Here is a 17,868-nt window from a genome sequence, read left to right as displayed (position 1 = left end):
GACCTGGCAAGGTTGAACATACTTTCCCAGATAAATCAATCGAAGGCAGCCATCTCCCAGGGCAAAAGGGAGGTACCAGACTAAATAATCTTTATGGGGAAGACAGGAAGTGAGCTTGCTTCACTGGAGCTGATGGCAGGATGCACAGAAGGACCAGGGAGCTTATCCCTGAGGTGAAGACCTGCCCCTACTGTGGCAGCTTTCTGGTGACAAAGGGACAGCTTTGTCCCAGACGCTGGACAATGTCGTGCTGAACAATACCATCCCATACTTTCCAGCATGGTTTCCACGCTCAATTCCTGCCCTCCTGAGCTGCAGCTTTGTGTCACCAAGGATAAAGCAGGGACAAAGCTTCAGGAGAAAATGCCTATAGCAAGACTCCTGCCCATCTGTAGACTGTATGGGACTCACGAGGGGGTAAAGAGCACAGACTCAGAGCCATGTGGCCTGATTTCCAGACTCAGCCTAGTGCTGACAGGCTGGGTACCCTGGACAGCCATGCTGCTTTCTCCAGGCCACCTCTTTGTCTCTGTCAAGCAGAGATGCAGCCTCTGCTCAGCCCACCCCATGGTTTCCCCCAGAAGAGCTGTTGCTCAGGGTTCTCCTAGGTTTTCACTGGCCAGTGTTCTAGCATGGCAGACCTGGAAGGGCCTTCAGAGATCATCTTCTCCAATAGTCCCATTTTATAAAGGAGGAAACTGAGGCCTAGAGAAGGAAGGGGCTGATCTGAGGTGCCACCAGCCTGCAAACTACTTCCTTTCACCTCTCTTTATGTTTAAGCTTTTACATTGAGATAATGGATTCACATGCAGTTGTAAGAAATAATATAGTGAGATGCCTTATACCCTTTACCTCCAATGGGACACACCCTATTTTTGAAAATGAGGCCATCATGGGGGTGGAGTATGTATGTGTGATAAGATAGGTGAGGAGAGAACTAGGGTAATAGAAACGGCTATTGCTCATTCAAAGCCAGGTCTGATATGCTTTATCACAAGCTGAAACTGCAGAAAGATTCTCTGTACCTTTTTGCTGTATTCAAGGCTATTAAGAAAGTGGATTCTGAGTGACGCATTTTGCCCATTTACCCATTTGGTTTCTCCTAGGACTTTTCCTATACTTACCCTACTCCCTGCCCCCACTTCCTTTCATTTGAAGAATAGGAGGCCCCATAAATAGAAGGTGTTGGAAGGCTTGGTATCTGCTCTGCATTGGAGACCTCTCAGCAGTCTCTGAGCAGGCAGGCTGACTTTCCGAGGGACCACCACTTTCCTTCTATGCTCCCTTCCTCTCTCAAAGCTCCATAGACCAGAGGACAGCCCTTCCACTGCCCATGATTTATTAAAAAGGCAAAAAGATCAGCTCTCAATTGGCAGGCCTCGATGGTCAAGCTGGATCTTTATTTCTTCTCAAATTCTTAAATACCAGCAAATGGCTAGAATTCATCCTGACAGACAACATCACTTAAGAAGCATTTCTGGCTTAAAAAATTAGCTTCAGTCCTCTTTTCCTTGGGCTGGACATGGGGAATCCTTTTATAGCCTCTCAAGTATCAATTGTATTTCGATTTGGTTCTCAGCCATGGGCAGTTCACTCCACCTAACTTTTGTATAACCACTGTCAGAAGCAGTATCCAAAAAGAGGCTCCAATTACTCTCTTAGTTTGTGTAAATGCTCCTCTAGTAAAGCTTTGTACTTTCCAGCTGCAGTGAAAGTTGAAGATAAACTCCAGAGCAAGACAAGATGGGCAAGAAAATTGGACCACTCGAGAAGACAATGCATGGGTGGGGATGGGGGTGGGTATTGCCACATTCACACACATATGGCACTTGAGAGAGAAGAATGACCTGTGCAGAATCAGGAGGTGTGGGAAGGATGCAGAAGCATATTTACAGCAGGAGTTCAAGCCACATCCATTCCTCCTGGCCTGAATAGTCTAAGTGCTCTCTGATGAAACTTTTTCTGATGATGAAAATGTTTCAGATCTGTGTTGGCCAATACAGTAGGCATTAGCCATGTGTACCTATGGAGCGCTTGAAATGTGATGGTTAGTGCAACCAAATAATTGGATTTTTAATTGTACTTAATTTTAATTTATGTAAAAATAGCCAGAGATAGCTAGTAGCCACTAGCTACCATAGTGGGAGTTTGCAGGTCCATATAATCCCAGAACAAACCTCTTGGAATTTGCCAACCTCTACCATGCACCCCATGACATCTCAGATCCTGCAATGGAAACTTCCTTCTTGAAATGTTGCTGGGTTGCTTTCTCTTGCTAAAAATTTGGTCAAACCCTAAGCACAGTTCCATTTTCATAGGCTGAGCAAAAGGCACAGCCTAGCCTTGCCAAGCATCTCTTTTTGGGTGCTTGGGAGCCCAATGAGTGTGGTGCATACTTGTGACTGACCGGCAGGCTGCAGCAGGCACTTGGGGCCCAGCCCCAGGACCTGAAGGCATGGCATTGCTCTCAGATTCAGTCTTTGGTGACCTTCAGCTGTAATCCCTATGGCTTCCCCCAGTATGGCTGGGGAAGCCTTGCTCATTGCCTGGGAGGGGGATATGTTCATGGAATCAAGGGCAGGAAAGAGAAGAGGGGTGACAGGCTTTAGGCCTCTTGTAACCCAGCCCTGGGTCCCAAGGAGGAGGCAAAGAACTCTAATTCCCTTGGGAAGAGCTGAATGGTGAGATCAGATGATGGGGTCACAGGGAAGGCCCCCAGATCTCTAAAATTCAAGCAACTCCTGCAGGATGTACTGAGTGCCTGCTTGTGACACACAGGAGGTGTGAAGTGGCTACCCATGGAGCCCAGTGTCTGCGGCCTAGACCACTGGCATGGTCTAGCAAACACCTCTGCTCCCACTCAGGAAGAGGAGGCAGGTGACCAAGATAGGGCCTGCCTGTTTCCACCCCTTCCCAGAGCCCAGGCCAGCTGAGGTAGACCCCTGACTCCCACCTGCCTAACTTTGGCCTGGATCATGCAAAGGCTGGGCTGGGTGCTAGAGTGTGGGTATGGGAACAAGAGAGAGGCCAGGAATGCTGGTGTCCAGGGAATTTGAGCCCAGTGTGGTAGGGGGAGAAGGAAAAGAGACAGTTGTTCCAAAAGGAGGTTTGGAGGTGAGCCCTAAGAAACAGAAATGGGACCAAGTAGAAGAAAGAAGGGATCGAGAGTCAAACAGATCTAAGTACAGATACCCAGGTCTGCCACATATTGGCTGTAGGTATGCAGTTAACATTTCTGTGCCTCAGTTTCCTCACCTGTGAAATGGAATAATACTGTCCCTATATTATAGAACTGACACCGGGAAATGGCTAAATGAAAAGTTATGTAAAAAGCATCTAGTCCATATTTTGATATAGGGCCTTAATACAAACTAGAGTTTCACTGTAAAAGAAAGGTACGCTGCCCCAGGTGGCCATGGGGCTGGGAAGAACAGGATAGTCTGGGCCAGGGCACAGCAGAGAGAAGTAGAGAATGTCACCAAGGAGTCTCAAGTAGGCAAGGGGGAGCAGAGTACATCCTGAGAGCAGAGGCTGGGCACATAGGCTGCACACAGATCACAGAGGGCCTGGAAAGTTGCATCTGATTTTGGACTATAGCCTCTATTCCGTGGGGAGCCATGGAATGATTTGAGCAAGGGACTAACATGGTCTGAGTTGTGCTGGAACAATACAGACAGTGGAAAATCAGAAAGAGGTTTGAATGGCTTATTCTGCCAGGCTGCTTGGGAAGAAGGCCTGGGAATTCATGGCCCTACAAAACTCCCAAGGAAGAGGAGCCAAGTGGAGCCTGCTTTTGTGGCAGTGTGGTCAGCTGAGAAGGGCGCTGGCACAGCCAAGCAACCCATTGGTGGAAAAGAAGCACCAGTGAGCTGCTTGTCCACTCACTGCTCACACCTACTAAGCACCGAAGGAAACTGGCCTGTAGTTCTCACTTCTACTGCAGGGTTTCTTGTTGGAAATTGATGACTGAGTAGTCTTTGCAAGCACCCAGTGTCAAAGGGGACCACAGGCATCTGGCTCCTATACAGGTGTTGGGCTGCTACCCTGGGGGCGAACTGAATGCTTTCTGTAGCCCTATTTCCTGTGATATCTTTTCAGAGACTCTACCTTTTGGAGAGACAACTGTAGGGACCCATTCCTCAGAAGCACAGGCATAGAAGAGGCAGAGGTGGTTCCAGACAACCGGGACTGGCACTAGAGGAAGAACCCAGAGGCAGGCAGGTACTCAGGAGAGCAAGGAAAAAGTTCAAGAATTGGGTCCCAGGCCTGGACTCTGCCTCCCTTCCTGCCCCATGTCCCATCTGAGGCTCCCTGTTATTGCTGAGCACCCAAATCTCTGGCTGCTAGGTTTCCACTTCCTGACTGGCAGGCTGATGGCCTGCCCTAGTGCCTCATGACTGGGACCCCATCTGACAACCGTCTAAGTCCCATAAGCAAGTGATTTAGGATGGGTTTGAGAGCCTTGGCAAATGTGCATGAAGCAGCCCATAGGTGGAGCTGGAAAGGTCTCAGCTTATGTGGTGGAGAGGGCTGGGATCCAGGAAGCCTGGCAGTGCTTGTGGCTCTAGAGGATACTGAGGATGAACTCAAAGGCCTTTAACCTCATTTCCTTCCAAAAAAAAGGCCAACTTTTTAAGCAATGAGAACTCCTCCCAGAGACTCCCATTGGATAGCTAAAGACAGGCCCTTCTGGGGAATTTTCTTCCCCTGCACACTTCTGTCTGGGTGTAGGGACTGTGGAGGCCAGCACTGGCCTCATAAAACAAGCTTGCAGGAGCTGGTATCCTCAGGAGGCTTAACATGAATGCCCAGATGGCATAAGCTCCTATTCTTTGGTAGCAACACATGCTTTTATGGGCTGGGAGAGCCAAGACTTTTGATAGGTTGCTGGGGAATGGGCCTCACACAAATCTAGAATGTTCTAGTTGGTGCCAAGCTATTTTGTGATTTTTGTCTCGTGACTAAATCATGCAGCCAAAATTACAAACAGCATGCCAACTTTTAACATGAGTATCACTTTACCCTGGTAACAAATATGATCATTTAAAAAATATAATAAATAACACATTTTTGTATCTGGTTTTGCATATTTCATAAGATACACACAGACTGAGAGCTTGTCAGAGAGGAAGCAGAGCTAAGGGACCTGGAGGCTAACCTCTACATTCTGGGGATGGAAATGGGGAAGCTGAGTCCCAGAAAAAATGAAAATACAGGCAACATCATTTATGCATTTGTATTGTACCTTATATTTGCAAAACATTTCACCACTACTTGAACTTTCACATGCACTGTGGGAGGCAGGATGTGCAGTGGATAAGAACAGGTAATCAGGAACCAGACCCCTGGAGCTGGAAACTTACTTCTGTGAATTGGGCCAAGTCTCTTAATTTCCCTGAGCACCAGTTTTCACCTCTGCAAAATGGGTTGTTGTGCGGGTTCAGTGAAATAATACATAGAACATGTTTAAAGCCATGACTGACATACAGCATGGTCTATGAAAGTATTGGATATAATTTTAAAAAATCTTATCAGGACCCATAAGTGCTTCCTAAAGTGGGAAGAGCAAGATTATTAGCTCATTTGACAGATCGGAAAACTGAGGCTTGGGGAGATTGTCTTAATTTTATAGAACTAGTCAGTGGTAGAGCCAGGAATCAGTCCCAGACCTCTACACTCTACGCCTGGGGCCCTTTCTGCCACACTGACCACATCTTGTGAAGATCCTTCCTGTTGCTCACCCACCTCGCTTATAAATAAGCTCAAGGAAACCTCCTTCTGTCAACCAAAATTGCAGTAAGAAAAACATAATTATCATACATACTTCTCTAAAGATTTGAGGTGGCTCATAGTAAAAACGCAGATGAAAAGGGGCAGTGGAACTAAACCAATAAGACAGAGTCAGAAACACTCAGAGAAAGGTAAGAGGTCATTTCACTAGGACCTGGGGGTGAGATCACTGGGACCAAAATACACTTGGCTCTGAGCTTCTTGGAAGCCAGAGCACAGGAACAATGGGGCCCAGATTCTGACTACCATCATTAACAGGGAAGTTTCTGGATCAAGAAGTGACCAGGGACAGTGGCAGAGGATAGGGGCGGTGCTGCATCATTGCCAAAGGAAAGGGAGGCCCATGCACACCCAAATGGTCCACTGCAGAGATGCCACAGTCATGCAGACCCAGGCCTGCCCTGGAGACTTCACAGGCAGCTGAGTCATACCAGTTTCCCAGCAGGAACACTGTTTGGGGCAAGCATGTAACAGGCCAGGTCCAGCAGGGCTATAGCCAAGGAGCTGGAAAGTGCTCCTTCAAGAGGTAGTTGGGCCACAGCAGCACAGTGAGTGGTGGTGGCGGTGGGGTGGGGGGGGGGTGGCTATTGGCATCAGCAGAGAACAGAATGGAATCAGTTCCAGAGAATGCCAGGAGCTCCATCCTCGTGCAGGCAGATAACTGTGCCGGGTTATAAGGCTTAGCATTTCTCTGCCCCCTCACATGCCTCTGTCATCAGCTACCTAGACCCTGGATGGAGCCAAAGTTTCATTCATCTGTGCCAGGGCTAGGACACAAGGGATAAAAAAATCCTCAGGAGTTGGGAGAGTGGAGAAGCCTGATGGCTTGGAAAGAAGAAACTTGGGTGTCCTTTAAAAACAGTGTTCCATCAATACAAGCTGTTATGGGTTGAATTGCATCCCCCCTTCTACCAAATTGATATGTTGACATCCTAAACTCCAATACCTCAAAATATGGCTTTATTTGGAAATAGGTTCATTGACGATATAATAAGTTAAGATGAGGTCATGCTGGAGTGGTTTGGTCCCTAATCCAATATGACCAGTGTTCTTATAAGAAGGAGAAATTTAGACATTGGAGAGACACTGGAGAGAATGTCATGTGAAGATGAAGGCAGAGATCAGGGTGATGCTCTATAAGACAAGGAATGCCAAGGATGGTTGGGAAACCAAAAGATAGAAGAGATACATGGAACAAGTTATGCCTCACAGTCCTCAGAAGAAATCAACCTTACCAACACCTTGATCTTGGACTCCTAGCCCCAGAAGTGTGAGATCATACATTTCTGTTATTTAAGTCACCACTCAGTTTGTTGTACTTTGTTACAGCAGCCCCAGCATACTAACACACACACACACACACAAGCACACTCCTATAGGTGCAAAATCCCTTTTCAAGGCCTGCAACACACGGGAGATACATTCCTGGAGAAGCAGGGCACAGGAGGGGTTGCGTGTGTGTAAAACATTAGCTGAGTCTAAATCAAATTCCCATTTATATTTAATGCTGATACAGAGATGCATAATAAAAATAGCCCCCTACCTTTGTACAGTGTACTATAGACTAAAAATCACCTCCACATTCACAATATTGCATAGGGCCCCATCAACATAGAGTGGTGAGTGGTACCATCCTAAGTTTGCATGATGCTGTAAGGTGAAATGCTTTGTCTGAGGCTACACCACTAGAAGGCAAGGGGCAGTGTCATTTCCTCTCTGCCAGGCCAGTGTGTGAATATTCCTGTGCTCAGGTGTGGGTGCAGAGGTCGTGTGCACTTGCTTGGAGAGGACAGGGCTATTGCTTAAGAAAAAAGCAAGTGGACTTCTTAGCAATTCTCCCTTAGTGTCTTCTCAGACAACATGATGGCATTCTGCCTACTTGAGTTGTGACCATTTTTGCCACCTTGGCTCATTATGGCTGCATCTTTCTTTCCACTGACTCCAATTGTATTCCCAACTTAAGTCTGAGACAATCCTGTCTCCCACTGGGCACCAGTTGACAGGAATCAAAGTTCTTTCATGTTCTTTATCCCATTTGCAACTCGCCAAGTGCTAAGGAGGGAAGCAGGGCATGGAATGTTATCCAATTTGACCACTGAGGCAAAGAAAGGAGAATGACTTTTCTGTCAGCACTGAGGTAGTTGGGGCCAGTGTTGGGACTCAAATTTCAGTCAAGTTCAGTGTTATTTTTATAACAATGGATCTTGATTATTATGCACCTACTACAAGCCAGGAACTGCCCTAGGTGTGTGAAGTACATTCTCATCGAACCCTTCTGTTTCCCATATGAGGAGATAAGAGACTGAGATAAGAGAGGCAACCTGCCCAAAGTCAGAAAGTACGTAAGTGGTGAAGCTAGGATATAATTACAGGTCTGGCTGACTCTAGCTTGGCTTGACATAATCACCCAATGCTGTCTCCTCTGTGTCGCCTCCAGAGATAAAGATGTCAACAAGTGGCCAGGCTGACAGTATGCTCCCAGACCCCAGTGGATGCTTATGAGGGATGGCCCCAAATGCCCATCATCCAGATTGTAGTTCAGTAATCCATCCAGGAAGTCCCCTGGCTCAGGGCCCAGCTCCTGAGGGCTATTTAGAGACAGTCTCCTTCCTTCCCCCTAACTCCTAAAACCCAAAGGCCAGCTCTCTTGGAGCCTGGTGAGCAGCAGCCACTCATGAATATTCCAGTGACACCTTCCCTCTTGCTCAGAGCTGGCCTGGAGCCCAACTGGTATAAACCACCATACTGCCCAATGCAGGTGACAAATTTTTGCATGTGAGTCACCCTTGGAAACTTTTGGGGCTTGACATAAGAGGGTCCACAGAAGCAGCAGTCACTGGCCTGGGATGCTTACCTCTGCTCAGAGGGGCCTATAGAGCCAGTGACTGGGGGATGTGTAGCGGCCCCACCTGCTGGAGTCGGTGATGCAGCTCATCTGCCTGTGACACAAGAGCTTAGCCCTTAAGGATTGTTCAAGAGAAAGATAAAAATCTTCCTAGAGAGAAATCGTTTTCTCTAAGAATTGTAAGCTCTGGAGATTTGCAAGGGAACAGCACAGATGCTGGGGAAGAAGGCAGGTGCCAGGCTAAATAAAGAAATGTGAGCACATACAGAGAGAACACGATCCTTTGTTTCCACAGGGAGGCACAAATGTATATTAATGAGGATTCTGAATGCCAAGAAATCAAACAACAACATAAACATCACAGTAACCACCAAAGCCCCAGCGTTGGCTGAAATCACTTACTATAGAAGGGGCAGAGGACTTCTAACTGTGTATCCTGCTCTGAAGCCTTCCAAAGCTTCACAAAAGACAACTGCTCTGCTGTAGGGCTGGGACTTGACACTCTGATAAACAAGAGAACCTCCTGGGTTCAGCCGTTGATACTGGAGAGAAGCCCTAGGAAGCCACTGCATGTGCTCAAAGGCACAAGAGCAAGGATATGGGCTGGGATTCATGTTGTAGGCAAGGAGCTCTGTATGAAGTCTGTGGCAAATTGGTTTATTGGTCCCAAGAGGTATATAAACCTTCAGATGGGTAGGAGATGTGGTGAGAGAGGCAACTGGAGAAAAAACTTAAAGTGGACAACTTCTTCCCAAGATTCCCACACCACAAGATGAGGGATCTTAGTGCATGGCCTCAGAGGACATGGGTGTGAGTGTTTGCACCCCTTTAATCCTCTGCCAGCTCTTTCCTGCCAGCCATATAGGCATATATGGGCCAGTTGCACCAACGCCACACAATCCTGCTTTGGGCTTATGGTGGATATCTATCCTTTTTTTGACTGCCCACCATCTTCACTCTTCCCAGGTTTGAGAAAGCTGAAAAAACACCAGTTACTCACTTTCCCAGCTTCTTTTTTAAGCTAGGGCACAGTACATGGCTGAGTCTCAGGCAATTCAGTTTTGGGTCAGTGCTAATGATGAAGAGAAGCAGGGTCAGTAGAGAATATGGCACAGAATCTCATGTCCTGCAGCATTTATACCAGGGGAATCAGAGGCCAGTGATAGCAATGTTGGTGAACAAGCTACAGGGTCTACTGCTCAGTAGTGTAACAGAGCTGCTCTTATCAGACTAATTCAGTGATATGATTTTATCTGTAAATTTGGTCATATGGCAACCAAGCCTGATTCTCAAGCCTCCCAGCAATTCTGTGAGCTACCCAATACCCTTCCTAGAAACCCTTTTTTTTCTGCTTTAATAATTCAGAGTTAGTTTCTGTTGCTTACAACTAGGACTCTGAGAGGACCCATAAATCCTTGTTGAGATTCTGGAATACATCTTTCCCGATTCTCTCCACAGCCCAGCCCTACTTCGAGTTCAACATAAGTCTTCTCTCTCCTAAGAAGCACAGACTAAGTATTCCATTTATTCTAAAAGCATTTCCTGAGTATCTGTTGTGAGCCAGGTACTGTGCTACATGCTGAGGATGTAGAAATAAATTGGACTCTATTTCTTTACTTAAAGATTTCCCGTTATGGTGATAAATGAAAAATGAAAGAGAAATGTGATGAGGGCTATACTAGAGGCTACATGAATCCCTGGCTCATGGCTGCCTGACCATGATGGGAAAATCAAGATGAAAAGTTGAGGCTTTCACTTTTGATAATGGGGGATTAGCCTTCCCACTAAAAATAGATGCAAATTCCAGTCAAAACATTAAAAAATATTCTCTCTAGAATGTCAAAGATCTGAAAAGATAAGAATTATGGGCGCAAGATAGAAAAGAACACAGAATCAGAAAAGTGAGTGCAACATCTGGGATCTCCTTGGTCAAAGGTAATAGAAAATAAAATTAGAATCAAATGGAAATTTCACAACAGAAAAATACAATAACCAAAATAATAAACTCACTAGATAGGTATAACAATATAAAATATATAGTAAAATAAAGAATTAGTAAACTGGAAAATAGGTCTGAATAAAACAGCCAGAATATGCAAAGATAAACTAACAAGAAACATGGAAGAGAGAGTAAGGGGCATAAAGAATATAATATCTAATCAATGTGTAATTGGCATAGGAGGAGAAGAGTTAAGTGAGAGAGAAAACAGGAGCAGAAGAAATATTTTGAGAGCCAGTGGTTAAGGACTTTTTATAGTGGTAAAAGGTATCAAACCACAGAGTCAAGAGGCCTGCAAACCTCAAGAAGGATGGATTCAGAGAAAACCACACTGAGAGGCACATCACAGTAAAACTGCCGAAATAAAAGAGAAAATATCAAAAGCAGTTAGAATGAAATTACATAATGTTTGAGATTTACTTTGAAATGATGCAACAGTAGTGGAAGAAATTTATGGGGTTATAGATGGAAAATATGGTGAACTTCCACTTCCAGAAATAATAGATTAACAGGTGCCAGAGGATCCCCCCCCCACCCACAGTAAACAACAAGGCAACTGCTTTCAGGCATTAGAAATTAGACACTAGGCCTTAGGCAACAGATAACACAAGACTGGAATCCCTGAGAGCGAGGGATGAAAACCACAATTGCTCCAGTTCTCTGCATGGGGAAAATTTCCCAAGTGCAGTGAAATGAGCTGGAATCCAAGCAGTGCACAGTGGTACTACTGAGGTTAAGAGGCAGAGATCAGAGTTTGGAAAAACAAAAAATAGTTAGATCTTTGGAATATGGTCCTGGAGATGGGAGAACTACAAATGGGAGGAAGCACCAAAAGTCCATGTCTTAGTTTGCTAGGGCTGCCATAACAAACTACCAAAACCTGCGTGGCTTCAACAACTGAAATTTATTCTCTCACAGATCTGGAGACTAAAAATTCAAAATCAGGATGCTAACTGGGTTGGTTCTTTCCGAGAGCTGTGATGAAAGGATCTGTTCCAGGCCTCTCTTCTTGGCTTATAGTTGGCCATCTCCTCCTTATATCTTTTCACATTGCCTTCCCTTGATGTGTATCTTTGTGCCCCAAATTCTTCCAGTTACACTGGACCAGGGCCCCTCCTAATGACCTTAGTTTAATTTGATTAATTCTGTAAAGACCCTATCTTCAAATAAGAAAACATTTTGAAGCATTGAGGGTTAAAAATTCAACATATAAATTTTGGGAAAATACAATTCAACATATAAGCATCCATGTGGAGTCTCCTGCAAGTCTACGTCTGAGTCTTGGCTATAATCAGGCAAAGCAAGATATCATCTGTAATGTCAAGTATACAATAAAATATTGCTAAAAATAAAAAAAAACCCACAAAATTGAGACATAGTTGATCGAAATCAACCTGAGATGGTCCAGATGTTGATTTTAGCAAAGACTTCAAAGCAACTATGAAAAATACATTCTAGGAATTAAGGGCAAATATGTTATTGATGAGTGAACAGATTGGGAATCTAAGCAGATAAATAAAAAGTATCCCCTCAAAACCAAGTGAAACTCTAGAACTGAAAAGAACAATAACTGAAATGAGTAATTCACTGGACGGAATTAATAGCAACTTGAGAAGGCAGAAGATAGACTCAGTAACCTTGAAGATAAGTTAATAGAATTTATCAAATGTGAAGAACAGAAAAAAACAACCTTCAAAAACTGAACAAAACCCCAGGGCCCTATGGGACATCAAATAGTGCATTATGTATGCAATTATATAGTCTCAGAAGGAGAAAAGAGTGAAGATGAGGTAGAAGAATATTGTGTGAAATAATGGCTCTGATTTTTTTTTTCCAAGTTTGATGAAAACTTTGATTTATAAAACCAAGAAGCCCAATGAATCTCAAGCAGAATAAATACAATGAAAACAATACATAGCCACATAATAGTCAAATAACTGAAAACCAAAAATAACAGAAAATCTTGAAAAAAGCCAAGAGAAAGATACACATTACATACACAGGAATAATGATACAAAAGGTGGCTGGCTTCTCATCAGAAAGCAAGCAGGTAGACAATGGAATTAGACATTTTTAAGTGGTGCCAAAACAAAAACAAATAATCATCCTGTCAACCCAGAATTTTATATCCATAAAAATAGACTGCAAGAACAAGGATGAAATAAAGACATTTTCAGATAAACAAATGATAAGAGAATTCATTGCCAGCAGTCTTACACTACTAAAAGGGAAATGGTAGCACATTTAGAAACTTAGAACAGGAGGAAGTTAAAAGAATGTAAATGGTAAATAAGGTAATAATGAAGGAACTTGGTTTTCTAAATATTACTTTTCATAATTCCCTTAAAACTGATTAAAATGCAAAGGATATGAACAGACACTTCTCAAAAGAAGACATTTATGCAGCCAACAAACATGTGAAAAAACGTTAATCATCACTGGTCATTAGAGAAATGCAAATCAAAACCACAATGAGAGATCATCTCAGGCCAATGAGAATGGTGATCATTAAAAAGTCAGGAAAGAACAGATGCTGGAGAGGATGTAGAGAAATAGGAATGCTTTTACACTTTCGATGGGAGTGTAAATTAGTTCAACCATTGTGGAAGTCAGTGTGGCGTTTCCTCAGGGATCTAGAACTAGAAATACCATTTGACCCAGCCATCCCATTACTGGGTATATACCCAAAGGACTATAAATCATGCTGCTATAAAGACACATGCAGACATATGTTTATTGTGGCACTATTCACAATGGCAAAGACTTGGAACCAACCCAAATGTCCAACAATGATAGACTGGATAAAGAAAATGTGGCACATATACACCATGGAATACCATGCAGCCATAAAAAAGGATGAGTTCGTGTCCTTTGCAGGGACACAGATGAAGCTGGAAACCATCATTCTCAGCAAACTAACACAGGAACAGAAAACCAAACACCACATGTTCTCACTCGTAAGTGGGAGTTAAACAATGAGAACACATGGACACAGGGAGGGGGACATCACATATCAGGGCCTGTCAGGGGGTTGGGGGCTAGGGGAGGGATAGCATTAGGAGAAATACCTAATGTAGACGATGGGTTGATAGGTGCAGCAAACCACCATGGCATGTGTATACGTATGTAACAAACCTGCATGTTCTGCACATGTACCCTAGAACTTACAGTATAAAATAACTGATTACAGAAAAGTAATATATGGTTTATAAAATAAGATTTGTAACATATATAGACTTAAAGAATATGACAAAAATAGCATAAAGCACACAGTGTGACTGGTAAATGGAATTGTACTTTTGTAAAATTTATAATTTTATAAAAAATCTTTTATAATTCTCACTTTATATGTGGCACTTCTCACTTTATTATTGCTATGTGGTGTAATAATAAAGTGAGAAATGCCACATATAAAGTGAGAATTAGAAAGTGTGAAGTAGAAAGTGCAAAGTGTCAGGTGTGAAGTGGTAAAATACTGACTCTAAATAGACATTAATAAGCTGAAGATGCATATTCTTAGCCCTAAACAAACCACTAAAAGTCATAAAAAGTGATACACCTAAGAAATAAAATACTAAAAAAATTATTCACCAAAAAGAAGCAGGTAAAGAGCAAATAGAGACAAGAACAAAGAACAGATAAAATAAGTCAAAAACAAATATTGAGATGGTACACCTAAATATAATATCAATGCCCATATTAAGTATAAATAAACACTTCAATTAAAAGACAAAGTGTCAGATCAGATTAAAAGAGAAGATTCAACAGTATGCTATCTATAATGTACACTTTAAATATAAAGACACAAACTGGAAATAAAAGGAAAAAGAAATACCATATGAACAGTAATCATAAGAAAGCTGACATGGCTATTTACGTCAGATAAAACAGACTTCAAGAAAAGAGTATGGTGAAAGATAAATAAGAATATTTCATAAAGACAAAAGGATTACTACATCAGGAATACACAATTATAAAGGTATATGTACCTAATTACAGGTTTTCAAAATACATGAAGCAAAAGACGACAGAAATAATGAGGAAAGAGACAAATCCAGACTCATAGTTGAAAATTTTAACAACTCTTTTCTCAATAACTAATAGAGCAACTAAAAAATTAGTAATGATATACAGTATCTAAATGATATTATCAGACAACCCAGTTGACATTTGTAGAATACTACAACCAACAATGGCAGAATAAACATTTTTCAAGTGTACATGGAACAGTCTCAAAAATAGAACATATGCAGAGACAAAGAAAAAACTACGGATTTCAAAAGAAATCTTATGGAATATATTCTCTATCCATGATGAAAATGAATCAGAAATCAATAACAATAAAATATCTAGAAATAACCCAAGTATTTGGAAATTAAACAATATGTTTCTAAATAATCTGAGGTGAAAGAAGAAATCACAAAGGAAATTAAAAATATTTTTGCACTGAATGATAATGAAAATACAACATATCACAATTTGAGGGATGTGGCAAGAAGTCCTTAGAAGGAAATTTATAGCTTTAACTGCTTATATTAGAAAATAAGGAAAGTCAAAATCAGTGGTCTGAGCATCAACCTTAAGAAATCAGAAAAAGAAGAATAAGTTAAACTCAAAGTAAACTGTAGGAAAGAAATAATAGACAGCAGAAATGGAAGCCACATATCGACAAACAAAACATGAATGAAAGCATTAGTGGTAGATAAGTAATTTAGAAAAAAAAATGAAAACAAAAGTAGTACATTGAAAAGATCCATAAAACCGGTAATTCTCTAGCTAGAGTGATCAAGAAACAAAGATCACAAATTTATGACATTAGGAATGGAAGAGGGGACACCACTACAGATCCTATACATACACATTAAAAGGATAATAAGGGCATACAATGAACAGTTTTATGGCAATACATTTGATAGCTTAGGTAAAATGTACACATTCTTTGAAAGATAAAAATGACCAAATCTGATTTAAAAAGCAGATAACCTGAATAGCTACAGCTACTAAGGAAATTGACTTTGTAAATAATAACCTTCCCACAAATGAAATTCCAGGGCCAGATGACTTCATTGGTGAATTCCATTAAATTTTAAGGAAGAAATAACACTGATACTAAGGAAAATACTTTCAGGAAAAAAGAAGAGAGGGGAACACTTCCTTCTCAAGCTGTCAAGCAATCTCTAAGCAGCAGCACACTGGCAGCTGCCAGGTTGGCTTGCCAAAATTCCATAGATTCGTCTGATAAGGAGACAACAAGCCCAAATAGATTCAAATGGTTTATTACTTATACAGACAACAAAAGTGAGATCAACATGGTGTCAAATCCTCCTGTCCCTCACCTGACAGGACAGCAATGAACCAGAGCAGCCAGATGACAGACAGCATGGGCAATGAATTGCTCTGCTATTGGGGAACCAACTCTAAACTTATGCACTTACACAGAAGCCTATAGATGTAAACTAAGTAGGGGTGAGGTGGAAAGTCTTGTGCTCAAGTGAAACTAGAGAGATGGGTGAGAAATCGTGTTTTGGAAGTTTCCGATAAAATAGGGAGGTTCAGGAGAAACTGTCTCATGGAAGCTTCTCACTAGGCTTCTTGTATCTCTTTGTTCCCGGAAGAATCATAGGTTATGCTAACAAGACTCGGGTCAGGCTACAGTTAAGCCTTACCTACATGACCTATGTGAACACATGAAAAGTTGTCAGTGGAACGTGGCAGAGATGTTTTCCTACATATTTTCACTTTATTTTATAAAGCTAATAATATCCTGATACCAAAACCAGAAGAAGCCAACCTAAAGGAAAAAAGTTAGACTAATATCCCTCATAAACATACCAGGAAAAATCATTCAACAATACATGAGCAAAGTGAATCCTGTAATACATGAAAAGGATAATACATCACGACTGTAGGCTATTTCCAGGAATTCAAGGTTATTTTAACATTCAAAAGTCAATGTAATTGAAATTTGTGGAATGCAACTAAAGTAGTGCTTAGAGAAAAAGTTATGATATTAAATGCTTATATTAGAAAAAAGGCACATGAAAAAATGCTCATCATTACTGGCCATCAGAGAAATGCAAATCAAAACCACAATGAGATACCATCTCACACCAGTTAGAATGGCCATCATTAAAAAGTCAGGAAACAACAGGTGCTGGAGAGGATGTGGAGAAATAGGAACACTTTTACACTGTTGGTGGGACTGTAAATTAGTTCAACCATTGTGGAAGTCAGTGTGGTGATTCCTCAGGGATCTAGAACTAGAAATACCATTTGACCCTGCTATCTCATTACTGGGTGTATACCCAAAGGATTATAAATCATGCTGCTATAAAGACACATGCACATGTATGTTTATTACAGCACTATTCACAATAGCAAAGACTTGGAACCAACCCAAATGTCCAACAATGATAGACCGGATTAAGAAAATGTGGCACATATACACCATGGAATACTATGCAGCCATAAAAAATGATGAGTTCATGTCCTTTGTAGGGACATGGATGAAGCTGGAAACCATCATTCTCAGCAAACTATCGCAAGGACAAAAAACCAAATACCACATGTTCTCACTCACAGGTGGGAATTGAACAATGAGAACACATGGACACAAGAAGGGGAACATCACACACCGGGGCCTGTTGTGGGGTGGGGTGACGGGGGAGGGATAGCATTAGGAGATATACCTAATGTTAAATGACGAGTTACTGGGTGCAGCACACCAACATGGCACATGTATACATATGTAACTAACCTGCACGTTGTACACATGTACCCGAAAATTTAAAGTATAATAAAAAATAAAAAGGAAAACAAAGAAAAAAAAAAGAAAAAAGGGCCAGGCATGGTGTCTCATGCCTGTAATCCCAGCACTTTCGGAGGCCAAGGCGGTAGAGGTCACGAGGTTAAGAGATTGAGACCATCCTTGCCGAAACGGTGAAAGTCCGTCTCTACTAAAAATACAAAAATTAGCTGGGCATGGTGCCATGCACCTGTAGTCCCAGCTACTTGGGAGGCTGAGGCAGGAGAATCGCTTGAACCTGGGAGGCAGAGGTTGCAGTGAGCCAGGATGATGCCACTGCACTCCAGCCTGGTGACAGAGCGAGACTCCGTCTCAAAAAAAAAAAAAAAAAAAGGTTGTAAATTAATGATATAAGCATCTACCTTAAAATCTAGAAAAACAAGAGCAAAGTAAACCTAAATCAAGACTTACCACAAAGTTACAATAAAT

This window comes from Nomascus leucogenys, chromosome X, assembly GCF_006542625.1.
Source record: "Nomascus leucogenys isolate Asia chromosome X, Asia_NLE_v1, whole genome shotgun sequence".
Classification (NCBI taxonomy): domain Eukaryota; kingdom Metazoa; phylum Chordata; class Mammalia; order Primates; family Hylobatidae; genus Nomascus; species Nomascus leucogenys.
This window is presented reverse-complemented; position numbering follows the sequence as displayed.